At 35.2% G+C, this 22298-nt stretch overlaps 1 pseudogene; it reads left to right on the forward strand.

Annotated features, from left to right (window-relative positions):
- Positions 1-13339: 13339 nt before the first annotated feature.
- LOC143575883 (glycerophosphodiester phosphodiesterase GDPD5-like) lies at positions 13340-21817 on the forward strand (annotated as a pseudogene).
- The last annotated feature ends 481 nt before the right edge of the window (positions 21818-22298 follow it).

Below are 22298 nucleotides of genomic sequence, written 5' to 3' on the forward strand. Positions count from 1 at the left end.
GTATGGTGTGTATAGATCCATATCAGCTTTGGCTCCAGGTGATATGTTCATGTGTGCGCGAAGCTGTGAACCTCCTGCATGAGTGTCTCGCGTCTTCCTCATGCTGTGCACCTCTTCTTCATCACTAATATCAGCGTGTTCGGTGTGAACAGAATGACCGTCTTCCGGCGCGCGCGCCTTTTTTGTTGTTCCCTGAATGGTTTGTTTATCAAATGCGAGCCTTTGTGTTAAGTCGGCTAACTTTTTGTGTTTTACCAGCTCATTGTATTTGTCCATTAAACGTCGTTGCTCGTTTATGAGCCATTCCTTAGGGTCATTGGTTTCGACTTCTGGACCCATTGGTCCATTTTGTTTTGCACCGGTCAGATTTTGGAACGTGAGATCGTCTGGAGGAGTTTCAGTCTGGCTATGAGGTGTTGTGTTGAAGGGATGATTACTGATGGTGCGCGCAGTATCACGCGGCGCCCTCAGAACCTGATGTCCCTCATTAACATCCTCTAGCTCATTATCCTCCAGAACTTGATCATTGTTTCGAACACCGGAAACCATGGTGAAGAATTTCAAAGAGAACTGATGAAATAGTGGTTTTGTTGCCGTTGTAACAGGTGATGGCGCCAATGAAGAAGCGTGGATCGACTTACTTGTGTTCGATCTACGTTCCTCGGGTGTGAGTGTGCTATATCACCGATGGTTTTCCGGAATATGAGTTATTCCACCTACAAAACGAACAACACCGTGAGCTTACCCCTCAGAAAGGGACAGAGGGGTCCTCTTTGGGGTAACCCTCCTGTGTGAGAATAAGATATTGCAGAAGATAAGAATGTGAAAATGAGTAAAGGATTCAGAATGTATTTCTTGCTTGCCACCAACTGTGGAGGTGGTGTGGTATTTATAGTATTAGGGTTTCCAATGATTGGGCTCAGACCCAATTAGGGCCTTTTTGGCTTCCTCCTACTGCTGCGCGCCACGTGTACTTGGGACACCTGGTGCTTTTTCATTGATTATTCTTTGACCAAGGTATTTTACCTGACCCATGTGCCATCACGTGGTGGCACATGGGTTTTGCTGAGTTGTCCACCCTTCATTGGCAGCTGTCAACATCAGCACATTTTTTATTCCTTAAAAGATACCTTTTGGAAGGTTGTCTGGTGAGTACAATCATGGTTGTCCTTATCCTGATTTGGATTAGACTATTGTCTCATTTGTTGTTTTGTCCTTTATGCGCCTATCCCGGGGATGCGCAAGGTCTTCTCTTTATTCTCACGCGCAGATGTTTCATGCGCAGATGTGATATGCGTGAGCATGTGATGCGCAAGCATATGTGATATGCGCCACGCGCAGATGTGATATGCGTGAGCATATGTGATATGCGTGAGCATATGTGATGCGTGAGCATATGTGATATGCGTGAGCATATGTGATATGCGTCACGCGCATAGGTTTTGGCTTTGTGTCTTCATGACATTCGGATTTCAAGCCTCTTAGTCTATATCTTGTGGGTTGACCCGCCCCGCTCGATGTTAAGGCGGGTGCATACCCCTTCATAGGTCACTCAAAATTATCTCGGAGAATGTGAAGTCGGAATGTTCTAATCGAGACAACCACCGGTGAGACCTTTTCAGGTAATCAAATCGTTTCACCTAATCCGAAGCAGACATTTAAATCAATTAAACCTCTTTATCATATCTAGGGTTTGTCTTCAGGCAGCAACCACAGGCTACGGAGATGGCGGCAACCACAGACAACGATGAAGAAGGCAGGCGCAACCGGCGGTGGCAATTACGAAGATGAAGCCATGATCTTGTTGAAGTGGTGGTGGGTTAGGAATGATGGGGTTGAGGAGGAAGATATGGTGCGGCGGTGGTGTTAAACAGCGATGAATGGTGGTAGCGGTGGTGGAAGATAAGGATGATGTTAGACGGCTCTTCGATGGACTTTGGAATGAAGGTTTGGGACTGGAATTTGGATTGAAATCCAACTTTAAATTTGTTTGGTTTTTATTTTTTAATAATAATAGAAATAAGATAATATATTCTTTAGAATGACAAATAATAATTAATAACAATAATAATATTGAATAAAATAATAAGTAAATTGATATGACCACGGTATCCCCTGAGTTAACGTTAAAATCTAACGAAGTTAACAATTTGGACGAAATTGATGATAATTGTGAAACCTCAAGGTTTCATATGAAAAAAATAAATATTTTAGACGAAATTTGCATAATTAATCAAATCTTAAGGACGAAAATGACACTTTAGTCTATTAGTTATCATAAAATATAATAAGGTTTCTTGATTTTTAAATTTAGAAGCTTCTACCGAGTAAAAAATAAGCAACGTGAATTTTTATATATAAAAAATAAAATTAGCTACAAAATAAGTATCATCAAGATATTTGCTCCCTTACGTATTTACCTTTTTTCTATTTTGTTCAAAAGTAGGACATTTGGTACGTGCTTCGCCGAGGGTTTCCATTAATCAAGCACGTATTAAACTACAGCTAATGCGTTTTAACCTGTGTGTTGACAGCTAAGAGCATTCTTATTCCATCTTCTATCTCCAACTAAAAAGAGAAAATTCCCAAAATAGTTCCTTTTAGAGAAAGGATTCCCAAAATAGCCATTTTTTCCTTAAAATCTTTTATAATTTGGACTGGTCAGACGTTTTGGGAAATGAGAATAATAAAGAGGGACCAGGCCAAATTTTGAAAGAAAGTCAGGTAGGGGACGAGATTTGAAAAAATCATGAAGGTAAAGTCCAAATTATATTGTAATCTTGGAGTAAAAGTTCAAACTTTTTCAAATCTTTTTTTTCAAAAACCGTCTTAAGAGACTGTTTTATTATGTTTCCTACCTTTTCCGTCCATATTTTCAAATTCTTGAAAAAAGAGATTTTGAAATCTCGTCTTGAGAGACGATATTCTACCACCACCACTACCGCCACCACCCACCACCACCATCCACCTCCGCCACCACCATCCGTCACCACCACCCACCGTCCTCCACCACCACCGTCTACCACCCGACGGTAAAGATGAAGAAGATGAAGATGAAAAAGATGATGTTGATGATGATGAAGATGAAGATGACGGAGAAGACGGGGGTGGTGGTTGCGGATGGTGGTGGCGGAGGTGGATGGTGGTGGTGGACGGTGGGTGGGTGGTGGGGGTGGCGAATGGTGGGTGGTGGCGGTAGTGGTAGTGATAGAAGGCGAAAGGTGGGTGGTGGTGGTGGTAGAATGTTGTCTCTCAAGATGAGATTTCAAAACCTCTTTTCAAGAATTTGAAAATATGGACGGAAAATGTAGGAAACATAATAAAACAGTCTTTCAAGACGGTTTTTGAATAAAAAAGATATGAAAATATTTGAACTTTTACTCAAAGATTACAATATAATTTGGACTTTACCTTCATTATTTTTTCAAATCTCGTATCCTACCTGACTTTCTTTCAAAATTTGGCCTGGTCCCTCTTTATTATTCTCTTTTCACAAAGCGTCTGGTCAGTCCAAATTGTAAAAGATTTAAAGGAAAAATGGGCTATTTTGAGAAACCTCTCTCTAAAAAGGGCTATTTTGGAAATTTTCCCAACAAAAAATTACACTAAAACTCACTTTATTTTCTCTCTCCATTCTAATTAAATAATACTTTTTATACCTTTTCTCTTTCCTTCACTCACAACCACTTCAAAATATATTAAAAAATTATGGGGGATGAACAGTAACTTTTCAAACATACAGAAAAATCACTACTTTTTCTAAAATATAAAAACTCTTCACTCACAACATCCTGAATCACTCTCTAAATTATAAAAACACCCCTCATATAATATGAGAGGTTGGATGAGAATGCTCTAACGCAATATGAATTTGGCCGATGGCGATTAGCTTCATGACACTGACGCATAAAATGGAAAAAGAAAACATTTGAAAATTTGCTAAAAGATATTTGGTTAAATTTTACATATACGAAGCGAAGCTGGTGCAAAACTCTTGCTACCAAACCCGTGCTGAGAATTCATGAGATAAAATAACAACTAGATAATTTGAAAGTCATGAAACACTGCCAGATTGAAATAAATTCAGTGCTTCACCAAATCTTAGTTGGATAAGACTCATATGGAAACAAGAACTTGGTATAATTTTTTTCTGTCAAACTTTAAGAACTAGAAGAAAAACGAGTGTATAACCAAAATGATAAAGAAAACGTATATGTTGGATTAGGGTTTTAAAACTGCTTTGGGCGGTTATCATTTGAAAATTTCAAATTGCCTTAAAAAATGCGTTCAATTTTGACAAGTCAAATTCCGGAAAATAAAAATTCTTATGAATTTTAATAAAGCAACAATTGTCAAACTTTAAAAAATTTTCAGTCACAGGCTATGCCCCTTAGGCTGAGGGGTGTGGAGCGCGACAGGGGGCGCGTGAGCCCATCCGCTCGCGCCCCGGGGCGCGAGCACCACACCACCGAGGCGCGAGAGGGGCGCGAGCGCGGAAAAAGAGGCAGGCGCAAGAGGGGTAGCGGCTGGGAATACGCGTGAAGGAGTCTTGGGTTGCGTAAATAGAGCCCAACGGCGCGAGCACCACACCACCGAGGCGCGAGAAGGGCGCGAGCGCGGAAAAAGAGGCAGGCGCAAGAGGGGTAGCGGCTGGGAATACGCGTGAAGGAGTCTTGGGTTGCGTAAATAGAGCCGTTGGGCTCATAATGTTTATTAAAAAAAAAATTTTTTTCTCTATATAAACCAATATCACATACCACACCCAAAACCAATATCACATACCAATATCACATACCAATATCACATACCACACCCAAAACCCAAAATCACCCCATCTTCGAAACCTTTTTTTAAAAACATGGCTGGAAATTGGTAGCCAAACCTAGATTCAGATTACAGTTACGACGATTTATGGTCGGCACCGGACCAACCGATGTTTTATTCGGGGTCGCAACAATCATCAGGCTTTCAACCATCCAACATACAACCGTCTCCTAACTTTGTTGTTCCGGAGACACAAGAACCAGAAGGTGAAGCTGCGGGACAAAGAAGACGCGTCCACCGGAAAAACAAGTTGCAACGGACGGGTCGGGTTCGGCTTCGACTGGAAGGACGAAACGGAAAACCACTCCGTGGTCATCGGATGAGAAGGAAGCCCTGTGTCGGGCTTGGATAGTCATTTCTGAGGATCGGCGTTGTTGTAATTGTTTTAACGTTTTTAAAAATGATTTTTAATAAAAAAGTTAAATAAAAAAGTTAAATGACTTAAAAATTTATTTATGCATTTTGCAGCGGACTACCAAAAGAGCAAGTTCTTTTGGACAAAGGTTAGGGAGATGTTCTATTCGCTCGTTGGGAGTACAGAGCGGAACGCCGATATGATTTCGGGTCGGTGGACCGAAATCAGAAAATTTGTCGGCTTGTTTACTAATCTGTTCAACAGGAACGCCGGTCGTATGAGACCAAGTGGCAGTGACGATTTGGCGGTTTATAATTTCACTGTCGAAGAGTGGAAGCAGGAGTGCCTGCGGAGGTATGGGACGGTGAAGACGTGGGACGATGTAAAGGTGTGGGAGAGGTTGAGAAGGTGTTCTAAGTGGGTTGAGCTGGTGGCGCCGGACCTTGATGCGGAAGTAGGGCCGAAACGGACTAAAACTAGTTCGTCTGGAGCGTATAGCACTTCCGCCGGGTCGGATTGCCGGGTTGGATTCGACCTAAACGTTGCGGGGGAGGAAACGTCTTCACCGCCGAGGAGGCGGCCATTGGGAAGGGACGCCATGGGGAAAAAACCGGCTGAGGGGGAAGCCGTAAACATCACCGATCTTGTTGAATCCCTCAATAAATTCAACAAAATCATGGAGGTGGTCTCTAATGACAAAAAGGAAAAAAAAAGAATGAGAGATTTGGACTTCCTTACAAGAGACTTCAGTAACCTAAATCCGGTCGACCAAATGCTGATGGAAAAACAAAAGGAACGTATCCGGAAGAGGTTGATCGAAGAAGACCAAGCCGAAGAATAAGAATAATGTTTTTTTTTAGTACTTTAATTTTTTTTAGATATTAATGTGTTTTTTTAATTAATGTGTGTTTTTTTAAATAATTTATGAGTTTTTTTAATAATACGTTTTTTTAATACATTTATAAAAAAATAAAAAAAAACCGCTCGCGCCCCCTCTCGCGCCCCTCCACACCAGGGCCCGGGGCGCGAGCACCACAACCAACACCCATCTTATCAAGTTTCTCTCTCTGCCACACGTCACAATATTATTGGCTGGAGCCCCCACTCACGCCCCCTCTCGCGCCCCCCCACACCCCTCAGCCTTAGACCCTGCTACTAGGGATGGTGCCCCAAGACGTCTGGCAAGGGGATGTTGTTTCGCTTAGATCTCCCATTGCTAGGTTTCGCCCCCAAGAACCTGTGAGGATTTAATATCAAATATTATAATATGAAATTCAGATTATTCTTTCTTTTTTACACGGGAAGGGTGATTTTTATTTAGTTGACGTTAGAAAAAAAAATTCAAGTTATATAAAAGCATAAAAGGTTGTTTGAGAGCAATATCTTTTGCTGTAAAGGTGTGTACGTAGAAAATTTTGTTACCAAAAGAAATATCCTTATTCGATATTGTCATTTCTCATTTCAATGGTTTGTTAATTTGTTAATAGAAATAACAAAAATTGCTTAGGTTGAGACGAGCGGATTAAAATTGCTTTTCATGTAAGTGTTCTTTTTGTTTTTGGTTAACTCTCCTAACCATTTTCAAGTTTTAATGGAATTTTGCAATTAAAATAAGGCTAACAATAATAATAATAAAAAAAATAAGGCTAATAAAGCTATTTGTATAAAAACTTAACCCAAGCTTGATAGTTGATAATTAAAAGAGTTCTCATTTATGTTAGACACTCGTTACTCATTCCCTATTAGACGTGTAGATACTTCGTAGACATCAGGTATGCCCATGTTTTAGATGTAATGGGTTTAGAATTACCTGCTAAGATTTTGATTAACTAAAACTCGATTTTAAACTTTTAATAGCTGCTTCAAATATGAAATGCTTACCTATATTTTAACAATTATATGCTTTTAGTAATTTTAAGTTTCAAACCACGTTGAAATACTATTTGTTATATTTTTTTTCTCTTAAGATTATAAATATGGGAATATATTCGGTACCGTTACAAGTAAAAGTGAGCAGGTTCTGATTGGTTTCTTGTAATTAGATAAGCATCACTTAATTAGACTCACAAAACCGTTTTTAATTAAATTTGGTATCAAATGCGAAGAATAATATTATATATGTTTGTGTGAGTTGGTTGAACGGGCATGAATTATTTTCATTAAAAATACTTGTATGATGCTAGAGAAAACGTACAAATGAAACACAAATAAGATAGTTAAATGAAAACTGAATGAACACCATTTTAACCATTCTATAGAGGTCATCCCAAATAATCTCAAGGCCTTGATTTCGCGCATGTCATGTTTACTAATTCCGGTCGGTTGTCGATAACTTTTTCACTATGAATCCGTCATACACACTAACACCTAGTTATGGTAATTCCATATATAGCCTCTCTTTAAACTTTTGAGTTCGTCACTTGCTTATTGATAAGTGTTAATTCCGCAACCTAAATGGGGTTAGATATTGGTAATTTGCACCAAGATTGTATGAAGAACCAAATGCGCTTCACAAAATTCACGTAAGTAGTAAATGTTCAGTCGATTTGGGAGCCGTTTCACATATTGGACAAAGGTTTGAATTAAATTCGACAACCCCCCCCCCCCCTCCAAAAAAAGATTGTATGAAGAACCAAATGCGCTTCACAAAATTCACATAAGTAGTAAATGTTCAGTCGATTTGGGAGCCGTTTCACATAGTGGGCAAGGTTTGAATTAAATTCGACAACAACACCCCCCCCCCCCCCGTTTTTCTCCTTCCGAGTGCTCCACCAAACTTGGTATCATGCCCAACATCTTCCACCTAGAAAAGCTAACTTTTGAAGAAACCCATCTAGACCAACAATATGTTGGTCAATCTTGAAAGTCCACCATACATCAATAGCGAACCTCGATGATTGTACGTCGTAGATATCTAAGTCACATTCTGTCCATACTCAATTGTCACCACAATTTGAGAGTACCATTCAATTAAGGAGATATAAACATTGTTGTGGTACATATACCTTGCCCTGTTCTTGCGAGATACGCCAATTCTAGTTTATATTATTGACTATTAAAAAAAAACCCGCTTTGTTTGGCCCGAACGCTAAAAGAGAAAGGAATCGATCCATAAGGGATATTTGATACTTCTTACCAAAAGGACATCTAGTTATCCCGTCTCACCATCCCTTTAAGCTGACTTCCAGGGGCGGACCCACATAGTGTGGATCGAGGTCCCGGGACACTAATGTTTTTTAAAAATTTATTAGAAGCGGTATATTAAATTTTTTGAGGACCCCATAAGATTTAATACTTGGAACCCATACTATTATTGTTGATGTGGTCTGGTGGAAAGTCCCTTGTTTTATCTTTGAAAGGTCATGGGTTCAAGTCTTACAAGGCTCAGTTTTTGGTTTTTTGTGTTAATTTTTAGTGTTAATCAATCATTTGATTGCTAATGTTGCAATGATAACTTTGGAAACATTCAAACGCATGGTTTTCTTTAGAAACATTCAAACACTTTAAAATATCAGTTTTATTTTTCACTAGTTTAAGTTAATGGTTTTCAACACATGCTTATGAAAGGGTGGATCTAGGTTCTATCTAAAAAATGTTTAAGAAAGGGAAAACAAAGTGTTTATGTGTCAACCCGACCCATTTTGACCCGTTCAGGTAGTGATGATTGAAAAGAAAGTTTTATTATGATATTGTTTTTTATTATTCTTCGCCTCGACCCGACCTGAACAACGACCGACCCGAAAAATTTGAACACCGAAAATATGGGACCCCATTGGCAAAAAATCCTGGGTCCGCCGCTGCTGACTTCTAATATCGATTGAGTACTTTGATAGGAGCTACTACCTTATTCCATGCAAGAATCACATCATATATCCATAGATGATAATATACAATATCTTTTGTACTTTTTTATCCTTTCAGTAACTTCCAAACGTGAAAATAAACTCTGTGGTCCCGTTTTATCACTAGTGGGGTCTCGGAGATGTGTGGTTGGTAACAACTTGTAAGATTTATATTTCATAAACGACAGTTCTTACTTTTGTATTTATTTATTATTTTAATGATTGTGACATATAAAAATACAAAGAAATTAAGAAAAAGAAAGGAAAAAGAAGAGAGTGAAGGACTGAATATATAGAAAATAGAAGAATGTGACATTATTTATAACGAAAAGATGCCATGTTCATATTTGTTTCACTTACTATCTTTGACATAATGCACTATACTTGCAATAAAAAAAAACATGTCATGTCGATATTTATTTGCCACCTTCTTTTCTAACACAATGCCCTAGTTTTCTGTACAACTATTAAATTTGACTTACCACATACTTTTAGATATTTGTTACAAATATATTTATACACACACATACATGATACAGATTTTTACGAAAAATATCTCTCTCCCTCTCTCTCTCTCTCTCTCTCTCTAAAATGATACGGAAATGTCTAAAAATTGTACGAAGCATCTAAAAAAAATAAATTTAAAAAAACATTGAAAAACGAAAAGTCTAAAAATTGTACGAAACATCTAAAAATAGATATTCTTTTAAAGTGTCTAAACTTCAAACGCTTCCTATGAAAACTCCATTGTCAAGTTTTGAAGTCCTCAATTTTTGTGAACTTTCAAACACTTTCTATATTTATTTTGGTAATTACTTGTGTGAGCATGTTCATTTATATAAATTTCCATATATATAAGCCTATTATTCTTTGCATTATAACTAGGTTAGTATCCCGTGTAATACACGGACTGAATAAAGAATATAACATTAATAAAAAAAGATGTTTATATACGTGTTATAATTTAGGAATGTATAAAAATTTCTTATATATGAATCTAAATATTACATTATATATAAATTTGAAAAATATTAAATACAAAAAATGTTCATAAATCTTCAGATATCTCATTGTACACAACATATATGGTTTTGCCATATTAATAATTCAATGGTATGAAATGATAACTTTAAGGTTTTAAAATAGTAAAATAAATCAAGAGTCAAACTAAGTTTAACTAAATTTTCACAAAAGACAAATTCTAAGTATTTAGATGTACACACGCTCGAAAAAAGACTTTTAACAGTTTAGGCATATGTTAGTTGTTTTACGCAAATCAAAACGATCTTTATAAAAATAATATTTTGAATAAAGTATTTAAAAAATTAGTTTAAAAAACGTAATAAATAAATAAATATTAAACTTTTTTTTATTTACGAAAATTACCATTAAATGCGAGTTAATGTCTAATTAATTTAGGAATTTTAAAAATAATAATAAATGCAACATATTAATTTAATAGATTTAAATAGGGTTTAATTTTGAAAAATAATTTATGTGTCATCTTATGTGGACACTTTAAAAAAATGTCATGTGTCCATGTTGTATTGCTTTAATATATTAGTAAGATTCATTTCCTAATTAATCATATAGTCGCCTAAATACTAAATGTTTTATGCAAACTATTGTGTTTTTGGTTTTTATTCAGTACTTGTTTAAGGTCTAACATTTTTCTATAATTATTTATTTGCTTACCTTTTTTAATAGCATTTGGATCCACCCCCAATACTCGAGCAAGCCTTCCTGAGAAGGGATGTCAACCGTCCATACTAATTCTGATTCCCCAGGCTTGACTCACCCAAGAGCATCATAAACGAGGAAAGTAGGAAACCCACTACTATGAAAAAACCTCTTTGAGTCAGGTTTCGAACTTGAGACCTCATATCTCAAGCCTTAACAATCACGCCATATCATTGAGCCAGAAGACCAATTGCATTTTTTTTATTTACTTAACATATAATACATAAATTAACAATGACCTTTGCACTTGCCAATTGCAGCATTATTGTAGGAGGTACCTGCTACGTATAAAAAGAGGCATGGTACAACATATGAAGTGGAACATGCATTCCCGTCAATGTAAAGCGTACCAGTGTACCATCACTTTGTGTTTCAACCTCCTCTATAAATATCTAATTATTGTATGGGCATATACACGTGTACATTTAATCCTGTTCCTACACGTTTCAGACCCGTGGAGTTAATGGCCACGTGATTTTAACATCATACGCTTTTCTACCATAAAACTAGAGCCTGCACGTTTAAATGTTTTTTTTAATATTTTTTATTTTATTTTTAACATATTAAAAGAAAACGGTGCGGTTAGAATTAGCTTAACTGACACTAGAGGGAAAGTAAAATTTTGGGACAAAGATCACAAAGTCTTAAGTTTAAATTCGATCCCAATCGAGTTTTACTGCAGTGGGCCTTCAGGCTTTGGGTTATATATAAAAAAACTAAAACAACCAAAAAACGGAATTACATGAAAAAAAGCTAAACAACCACCCCGTCCAAGATAGTTTAGCCTTGTCATTTCTAGTTATAAAATCCAAAGAAACAAGAAATCTATTGTAAAATATAATCAAAATTAGCTCAATCTCTAAGTAGTTGGTTTTAATAATCACTTCATTTCTGACGTCTAGATTACTCATAAAGTAACAAAGAAAATTCCTTCCTTTTCCTTTCACAAGTAGTTTCTTCTTCTTAGGTTATATGTAATTTTTTTTCTTAATTATTTATACATAAAACATATAAGACAAATATACCCTAATTCGTTAACGTTGAAAAGAAAAATATATAGCCCGTCTCACGCGGAGGAGAGAGAATATGTGAGACATGAAGAACTGTTGAAATCCTTTCGAGCAAGCCTACGTAGAGGGGGACGTGCTACCCGTGGGTACTCACCGATGAGATGGTCTAATTCTAATAATTATAGTAAAGTTAAATATATCTTAGTTGTCCCCGAGCAAATTCCTAGCAGTGGTTGAATTGGAAAATGGTGTGGTCGTGTCAAATTGAGTTTGTAAAATAATTGATTTGGTAATTGAGGCCAAACACAAAATGACGCCTCAAACATGTGAATGGGGTAACATTTACCTACTTGCCGTTCTTGTTTCCTACGTCCTTAGATCTTTTGTGACATTTGCATGTGCAAACAGCATACCGAAATCACTTTTAACATCTATACATCATCAATAATTATTGGTTATAACAACCTCAATTATGTTTAAAAAGTATTTCAATAGTTACCACTTAAATCATACCAAGAAGTAAAAATAATGAATCCAATTTACTCGCCCATTTAAATTTTGCTATATGTTACTCGCGATGTCGATATGATAAGTTGACAGGAACAAGTGGTCGGATTTGAACTTTGGACTCATCTTAAATATGTGTTAACAATTTTTTTGTAGTTAAAGTAACTTGCATCTCAAATAAGAGTGATAACCATATGAGGTTGATGGGTTTGTGGCAAAGCCGGCCCAATAGTAGTTCCAAGTGAAGCTATGGCTTTAGGTCTCCGAAAAAATAGGGCCTTCGTTTAAACATTTACTTATTTATGTATATGCAGAAATTAATTACATGTAACTGATGAATAAACCAATATTGTTTGTTGGCCTGATGGTTAAAGTCCATATCTAATTTTTACTAAATGTTATCCACGCAAGTTCGACCCTCAAGACCAGAATTCTTTTTTCATTTGATTGTTCCATATGGTTGGTACCTGTTAATTATTATGTTTTACACTTTTTCTAGGGATATATATACCTTGAACTTTTATTAATATATATATAAATCCCATTCAAATTTTATAAATAAAAGTTCTAAACTTTATAATTTGTATACAGAACAAGTTGCTCGGTAAATTTAAAATAAATGAATTAATATGTAGGTATATAGATTCCTTGGATTTGTATTCTATGTAAACCAAACTCCGTTTTATATTTTCTTATACAAAACACGACAATTGATCGGTAAATTTCAAAATATAAAATATAAGTTTTATAATTTCATCTCCTAACTTTCGGTAAGGACCCCAAACTTTTCATCCGCTTTAGGCCACCAAAATGGTTGGGTCGGCCCTGATTTGTTGATTTTGAGCTGTTGGGTTGAATTAACGAGCCCGTGTGTCAAAAACGTTAAGCTTAATTATGAGAGACTTTGCAACCAAACATGAATTGTGGAATTTATTATCTAAACGAGTCAAACGGGTCGTAAATGCGTTGACTAGAGTTTCAATCAAGTTGTTAATTGGTTGTAGTAAATTGGGATGACAATGAAACCCGAACCCGATGGGAAAACCTAAAACCCGACATAAATGGGACAGGTAATGCCCAACCCATTAGGGTTTGGGATTAGTTTTGAAATTTTTCGTGGGTTTGGGATGGGTTTGGGATTTGCAATATACTTGATTACCCGACCCGATAACATTAACCCATTTACCCGATTACATACTCGATGTACCCGACATAACTTTTTCTATATTTATATATAGTATACTTGAAATATTTTAAATATATTATTTGTTGAAACTTATTATAGCAATTACTTGAGACATTTTATTTTATGGTAATCATTATTTGTGATTGATTAGTTATATTTGTCAAAATTCGATAGAAACCCGATGGGTTTTGGGTGGGGTATACCCAACGGGTATTTTGACAAAACCCAATTGGAAACCCGAAACCCGATGGAAAACCAGAAACCTGACGGGTAATTACCCGATTAAAACCCGACGGGTTTGAGACAAGCTTTCATAATTGGGTATGGGTTTGGGAATGGCTAAACCCGACCCATTGCCATCCCTAGTAGTAAACGAGTTAAACGAGTTGGTGGGTTGTAAACATGTTGTATTGATTTGGTTAAATGGATCATACCCGAGTTGGCAGTTTAACTTTATAAACTATATATAAATTTAAATTTTAAAATAGCTTGATGTGTCAACCTCGTTAAATAAACATGTTAAACAAGTTAACCTTGTCGGCTCACATTTTTTTTGTTGGGAGAAGGGGGGGGGGGGTGATTTCTTATTTTACTTATAACTTTTCCAAAAAGTTAGTAAGTCACAATTGTTAACTTATCCTCTCACAACATTAAGCAATCCCAAACTCCCCCTTAGCTAAACGGGTCAAACTGTGACAATCGTCAATTTCAGGTTAACTCCGTTAACTCAACTCCGTCAATTCAAACTTAAGATCACTAAATCTATAACGCACACTTCATTACATTTAAACTAGGGTTTAAATGACACTTAACACTTACTACATGTGTAGTCTTTCGGGATTTGCACCGAAACGCAAACGAGTTGACGCAAATGATTGAGGATTAAACGAAAAACGTCAACATAATAATTATGTGATAATTATGTGTTAACATATGTGTTACTTGATTATATGGTGTGTAATGCTAGACAAGAAACAAGAACTAAGATAGTTAAGTTAGAAAAACAACAATTGAAAGTGAAGGGACTTGAGTGTAACTTGTATGTCTATAAATATAACCTTAATCACTTAACCCTAACTTATTATCATAACCCCAAGCTCCGATCGGCCCTCCCTCCCTTGCTCCCTTGGCTGCCGTCCACCATACACACACATTCAACCAAGAAATCAAGCTTGTGATTGAAGAACTAGGTGCTAGGAAGGTATAATTGATCATTCTATACATTCTTGTTGCTTGATTTTGATGTTTGTTGGGTTAACCACAAACCCTAAGCTGCCGATTTTGTGTATGTATATAGCTAATATGATTGTGGTTGATTGAATGATGATTTGATAACTAGATTGAATCTTGTTGCATGTTGATTGTTGTGTCTTTGATTTGAGTTCAAACACAAACCCTAATCAAGTATGTAATATGTAATTGATGTGCATGGATGGTGTTTATGGAGTTTAGAGGATCATATGAATGCATGATAGTTCATAGGTTGTTAATATGTTGAGTTTGGATGCAAACAGTTTCTGGACAGAATGTGTATATGATGTTTAAGTGACTGTAACGAAGTGTAAACATGAAAATTTGTTGAGATTGTTGGTACTACAGTAAACTAGGTTGAGTCTAGTTTCTAAAGAATATAAACTTGAAATTTTTGGACAAGTAGAAGTTAACTTTTATGAATTTACAAAAACATTGTGCAAAGCTGAGCTGTTAGACCTGCTGTTTGGTTGTGTTGTAAATGTTATATCTCATGAACTACGAGACCAATTGGGTTGGTTCCACTTCTGGAACTTGACTTATTGAGTTAGGAACCTAACCCAAGTGGTCTTGCATTTATTGGATTTTTCGTTTAACGGGAATTGCAAATAACATTCTGTTGCGCATGAACTTGACTGTTATGAGTTTGCTGTAATGATTTGATGATTGTGAGAAAACTATGTGGAATAAAAATATAATTAAATATGTTCTGGAAACCTAAGACATATGTGCTTCTGTGATGATTTTTGGTAAATTAATTGAGATGCTATGATCGGTGAAATAGTGCAATCTTTCTAGTAGGATTTCTGTCTCGGTGAAACTAGCTGCTGAGTTGTGTAAAGATGCACAAAACATGATACTTGCTATATAATTGTTATGTTTTGACCAAAATACCCTTGCGGGGGAATAATTGCTAATTGATTGCCATGATTTGACCAAATTGCCCTCATGGGGAATAATGGCTAGTTAATTGTTATTTGTTGACCAAAATGCCCTTACGGGGAATAATTGCTAGTAATGTACGTTATGAATACATGGCACGTATATGATTGCTTACACATGTAATGTGTCACAAAAACACTTGTTAAAGTCACACACGATTCACGAACGAAGCACGAAACATGTTATGTGCATAGGTATTATGTGCCGGGTCTAGAGACTCGATAATATTCCGACACTTAGAAAAATCTCTTTGTTGTTTTAGAACGTTAGAGAGAGTTTTTCGGTGACGCGCATCTTGGTGATTTAATATAAGAAATTCTTCGCAAACAGTGAGTTTCACTTTCCCCTCTTTAAACTGTTTTCAAACGTTTTTCACTTGGGGGAGATAACATACTCCACAACGCATTTAAGATTTTGTTATAAATTATATATCACTTGTAAAGGCTAAGTGGCAAACGAAACATTTGAAGTCCTACACATCGAACCGGTTAATATTTAGAATAGCGAGTCACTGTTGAGTAGTACTACTGGGTTTGACAAACCCCACCCAACGCTAAACTCGACTGGAGGTCGAGCGGGTGTAATTTTGGCTAACACGTACCATGGTCTGGAGGACCTGGTGACAAGGCACTTAATAAACGAGTCAGCTTCGGTGTCGAACACTTAGTAATACTTGTTGTATAGACTAGCTACCTATCGATATATAATTTGACATAACACTATCTGGTAACGCTGTAACGCAAAACGCTGTAACGCAAAACGCTGAAACGCAAAACGCTGTAACGCTGAACGCAAACGCTAAACGATTTATTTCTATATAACTTGTGAACTCACCAACCTTGTGTTGACACTTTTAGTATGTTATTCTCAGGTAGCCGAGGCGGGTGCGCGGTTTAGGAACATGCATTGCTTGATAAACTTTTAACTATGCAAACTTACTTTTAACTGTTATCCTTGGTTTTAAATCGTCCTGCGTGACGTAACGTTGTTTCTATGGTTTTACGCTTCCGCACTTATTTTCATTTAAATGTTTTTATGGTTTGATTATAACTGATGATTCCGATCCTGTTAGTTCGCACCCTCTGACGGTAAAACTCCGTTAGTGGATTTTGAGGGTGTGACACAAACATTAACCAACACGTGATTATTTCATATTAAGGATTTGCCATCCCTAAACCGTAAGTGTCGTAAGTTATATTTGTGTGCTATTTCACTCTAGAGTGTATTGGGATAGCAAAAGGAAATAACAAAGAATGAGATTCTAAGTACTTTGGCAATCATATGTGAGACTTGATCTATCGTAGGGGTGCTCTTCGGGATAGTTTTTCAGGTTTTGAGTTTTTCGGGTTTCAATGTTTTAAATCCAGACCTGAATCCCAACCCAAGTCTCTCACGATTTCTTCGGGTTCGGGTTGGGTTAATCAGGTTTCGAGTATCATAGGAAAAAAAATACTACATTCCTAAATTTGAATGTAACATATTCTTCTTTACTCGTAATGTAAATAAACCATAAAAAAACAAATCGATATACCATCCTAGAAAGAGTAAAATTTTAATAAAGTTCAACCATAATAAAAAGACCGACATAATCGTCTTCGGTATGCCCTAATTAGGGTGTTGAATTATAGTTGTGTTTAGTCATAAATTGAAACATTAATAAACTATAAACAATTGATTCATAATAGGTGCAATGAGAATAGTCAATTTCGACTAAATTCTGATAACATTAGCGGTCAAGGCTTAGCCTATAATACCTAAATATATATATGGTTTTAAAACTAAAAGTTTATTTGGGTTGACCCAAAACCTAGAATTCGGACCCAAAAACTTAACCCGAATTACTTTGGTTCAAATTCGGGTTAGCCTTTTCTCGGGTTCGGGTTTCTCGGGTCGTGTTATTTTGGGTTCGGGCATGGGTTTTCTCGGGTTGGGTTTCGGGTAAAAGTAATAGCCCTAATCCATCGTCCTCCAAAGCTGTAATAGATCCCCATTTTCTATTCAACGTTTGAGAATATTGTGATTTCCATGGTCTCAAGAAAGATATGAGAATGAGATATATGCTTCTTTCAAAACATCATACTATTAAATGTTAACATCTGCTTATATTAACTTCAGCATAATTTGTTGTCTGCATGTGTATTTATGTGACAGCTGAGGTACCATTATAAAGGGATTTTAGTTGAGGTTTACAAAACCATTATTATACGGCCTATACGGTTGTACTATTTTGCCGTTTACTAATATATATATTGGGCTTAGTGTCGGTACTGTAACCAACTAATAAGTTGTATTCGTGTGCTGATACTATTCTTGACATTTACTAATTTATTTTTCGGGTTTAGTGTCGTTATCTTAACGAACCAAACCTTGATTTAATGCCTAACGATCCTAAGTATTACGACCAAACTCGCATCATGGTGTCGGGCGAGTTTGCTACCACGTTAGATATAATTCCAAACGCTATATTTACTATACATATAATTTAATTATTTGCATAAAGCAACCTCTTAATAGTTGATATGATCGTAGATGATATGATTGTGTCTGAAGATCTGTCGAGACACAAAAAAATGAAACAATTCGGCTCAAGAAAATCAAGAAAAGGGAATTAGATGTCGAGCTTTCCGTATCCGATGTTCCTCAATCTACTGTTGCCGATCCTTCCAATAAAACAAGAAAGGAAATAAGATTGAGATTTAAGTATCCAAGAATGGAAAATAAAGAATCATCTGAGTCCAATAAGAGTTGGATCCGTTGAACTTTGAAACACTTTTAGAGTTTGAGATGACAGATGTTAAGAACGAAAACCAAGTATGGTTAGAGACGGAAGCATCTATCTATACAAAAGCCTTGAGGAAGATTGTAAGGATATCTTTAGGAGGCTTATGAATTAGATAGTATTTCTATGTAATTTTACATTCCGTTTAGCTTTTATTTAACTATTGTACGGGCTAAAGGCATTTTGGTTGTTAGAAACCCATTAGACCAGCCCATTTGGGTTCTTAAGTGGAAACCCTAGTAGGCTTGGAGTGCCTATAAATACGACACTATTCACCCATTGCCTCTTTGGATACCTTGGACACTTTTGCTTACTCTGGTCTCTCTCTCTAAAATTTCATCTTTCATTTTTTTTCAGTCTTGCTTAGACTTGATCTGAGATTCGAGTGTTGTTGATGATTTCCGCTCACCATTAACACGGATTGATCTAAAACAAGTTTTGAGATCCATCCGGGAACCTACAATACCAATACATAATTTTGAATTTATTTTGCCCATTACAATATATCTATACTAGTTTTTATCCCCTGTATTACGAGGGTTGTTTAAATTTTTTGTTTATAATATTTTCGTTTCTATTCTGTGAATGTATTTTTTTTGGGTTTAGTTTATTTATTGTAAGAAGGTAATGATATACTTGAACTTATTTTGATTAATTTATGTTGGGTTATGCTCATTGTTTAATGAAAAGTTGAATGAATATTTTTATATTTGTTCGTTTATATTCATTTATTATAATATGGATATTATTTTGTGAAATTTTAATTTAAGTTAAACTTAAAAGAAAAAATAATCGCTAATGCAACTAAATCCATATTGTGAAGTTAAATTAGCGTTTGATTACGGGGTTTGTTTTACATTTATGTTTCTAATCTATAATATATATAACGAAACCCTTAAAATCCTACGTATCGCGATGTGGTTGCTCCCCCATTTTATGGAAGCTACCAGATTGCTTGATTTTAAATGGAGGTCTCTCATTGATTTAACCCAAATTCATGGGTATGGATCTTACCAAAACCAGATAGCTCTTAAACGGGTTATAACATCTCATTAAAAACAAAAATTAATCTTACCAATTATTTGATATAAAAATCATATAAAATAGGGGTATACTAAAATTTAATATCCAATTTAAAAAGAAAAAGATATTATTTATAATTAATAAACAATTTTATAGTAAAAAACATAAGCGGGTCATGGGTCACCAAATCCATATAACTTTTAAACGGGTTATAGCATATCATTTATTTATGAAACCCTTTTATCATCAAACCCTAAGTATATTATTAGCTTTCTTACAATAAAAAAAATTAAAATCCAAAAAATAAATATTAAAAAACGAAAAATATAAAACGACCATTCTCTCAAGCCATCAGATTGCTTTATTTGTAAATAAAGGTTTCTCACGCATTTGACACCAAACCCAGATAGCTCTTAAACGGGTTATAACATCTCACTATATTAAAAATTAATCTTATAAAATATTTGATATGAAAATCATATAAAATAGGGATATACTAAAAATTAATATACTATTTTATTTAAAAAAGGATATAATTTATAATTAAGAAACAATTTTATAATAAAGAAAATAAACGGGTAATAGGTATCACCAAACCCATATAACTTTTAAACCGGATTATAACATATCATTTATTTATGAAACCATTTTATCATCAACCTCAAGTATATTAATTATTAACTTTCTTACAATAAATAAAATTAAAATCCAAATATACATATACAAATATTAAAAACGAATAATGTAAAGCAACCCCCGTAATACGGGGGATAAAATCTAGTATTTATATGTTTTTTTTTGTATTTTAGTTTTATTTATTGTAAGGAAATTAATAATATATTTAGGGTTTGATGATGAAAGGGTTTTATAAATAAATGAGATGTTATAACCCGTTTTAAAAGCAATTTGGGTTTGATAAGACCCAAGGCCGCTAATTTTTTTTACTATAAAATTGTTTCATAATTATAAATAATGTTTTTTCTTTAAAAAAATCGGATATTAATTTTTAGCATATCCATATTTTATAGATTTTCATATCAAATATTTGGCGAGATTAATTTTTAATATAATGAGATGTTATAACCCGTTTAATGGCTATCTGGGTTTGGTGAGACCTATATATGTGAATTCGGGTCAAATAAATAAGAAACCACTATTTACAAATAAAACAATCTGGTAACATGAGAAAATAGGGAGGTTTTTGTTTATATATATATACTAATAAGTGTGCCCTGCGCGTTGCGGCAGGGACTCAATGGGGATACAATCGGTATGTGTTTGCTTTGCGGTGCGGAAGCGATGCAATAAGGATTCAATCAGTAATTGTTTTAGCACATCGTGGCAGGGCGAGATGGGCCCTACAGACGTTTTGTCCATTTAACATTGCACATAGAGGTTCGAGTGGAGTAGTCCTAGAGGAAAGTACTCCAGCTTACCTAGTAAATTTATTAAACTTTTTTTTATGCCTATACAAATACATAAAACCTACTACGTCACTTTTTACAGAAAAATGCTACATTATTATTGTAGGATCATATATTTATAGTTTTAATAACTACATAGGGCTATTGAAGAAGGTGCAGACTTCATTGAAGCGGATATGTTAGTTAGTAAAGACGGTGTGCTTATGTGTCTCCACGAATTCACACTCGACAAGTCGACTGATATTGCAGGTCACAAGGATTTTGCAGACCGAGTCAAAACTTATGAAGTTGAAGGAAAAAAACGAAACTGGATCTTTCATATGTATGTTTCAGTTTTGATTAAAAAATATGTTATTTGATTAGTGTCGTTGTGTAAATGATTTGCTAACTAATTGACTGTTTGCAGTTGATTTTACACTAAAAGAACTAAAAACTTTGAGGAAGAAGCAGAAGTGTTTGTTCCGTGATCAACAATATAATGGTTAGTTGGTTAGTTATTTAGTTAGTCAGTTAATTTAACTATCAATACGTTATGCGACGATGATCAGGAAAGTTTTCCCATTATCACATTCGAAGAGTACATTCAAATCGCGATAAATGCACCAAGGGTTGTTGGAATATATCCAGAAATTAAAATGTGGTATTGGTGAACCAACATGTAAGTTACATTCTCAACATCAATTGCCACGTGTTTAAAACTTTACACTGGATTCATGAAATTATAACTAATTTTCAAGTGCAATGGCCAAAAGGAAAGAGATTTGAAGATGTTTTTGTGGACATCCTTAACAAATAAAGTTTCAAAGGTTCGTATTTATCAAAAGAGTGGCTAAAAAAACCTTGTTTCATTCAGTCATTTGCCCCGTCATCACTTGTTCATAAGAAATCATTAACTCGTATATTTGCAAACCTTGAACTTGCTCTTTTATGCTAATTGCACTCAATCACAAACTGGACTACAATCAATCACCTAAATAAACAAAAACGATTTAATGAAAGTTTCCTAGCTATACTGAAATACCATTAATTATAGTAGAAATAAATGCATAATGAAACTATATTGGCACAAGTTTAAAATCGCAAGTCAATAAGTTACTTATGATCATAACTTTGAAGCTACTATTTTATCCTATCATTATATATGTAATCTGTTATCGTTCATGTTACTATTGCTTATATGAATTATATGCCATTAAGCTTAAGCTACCGTTTGAACCTTTTCAAAGCACTTGTCCTTTTTATGTTCAAACTTTTACGTCCATAGCAGTTGTTGCTGGAGCGTTTTTTGAAACTGTTGTACTTTTGCTTAGCAAAAGAATTTCATCATATCCTTAATCAAGTGGAGGGAGTGATGGGCTTGAACTTTAGAGCTATTAAAAAGCTTATCATTCTCCTTTTACTCCACTTCGCTCCAT

The sequence above is a fragment of the Bidens hawaiensis genome, unplaced genomic scaffold, assembly GCF_021521415.1.
Source record: "Bidens hawaiensis isolate Kalapana, Puna unplaced genomic scaffold, B.hawaiensis_p1.1 tig00027770_1, whole genome shotgun sequence".
Taxonomy (NCBI): Eukaryota; Viridiplantae; Streptophyta; class Magnoliopsida; order Asterales; family Asteraceae; genus Bidens; species Bidens hawaiensis.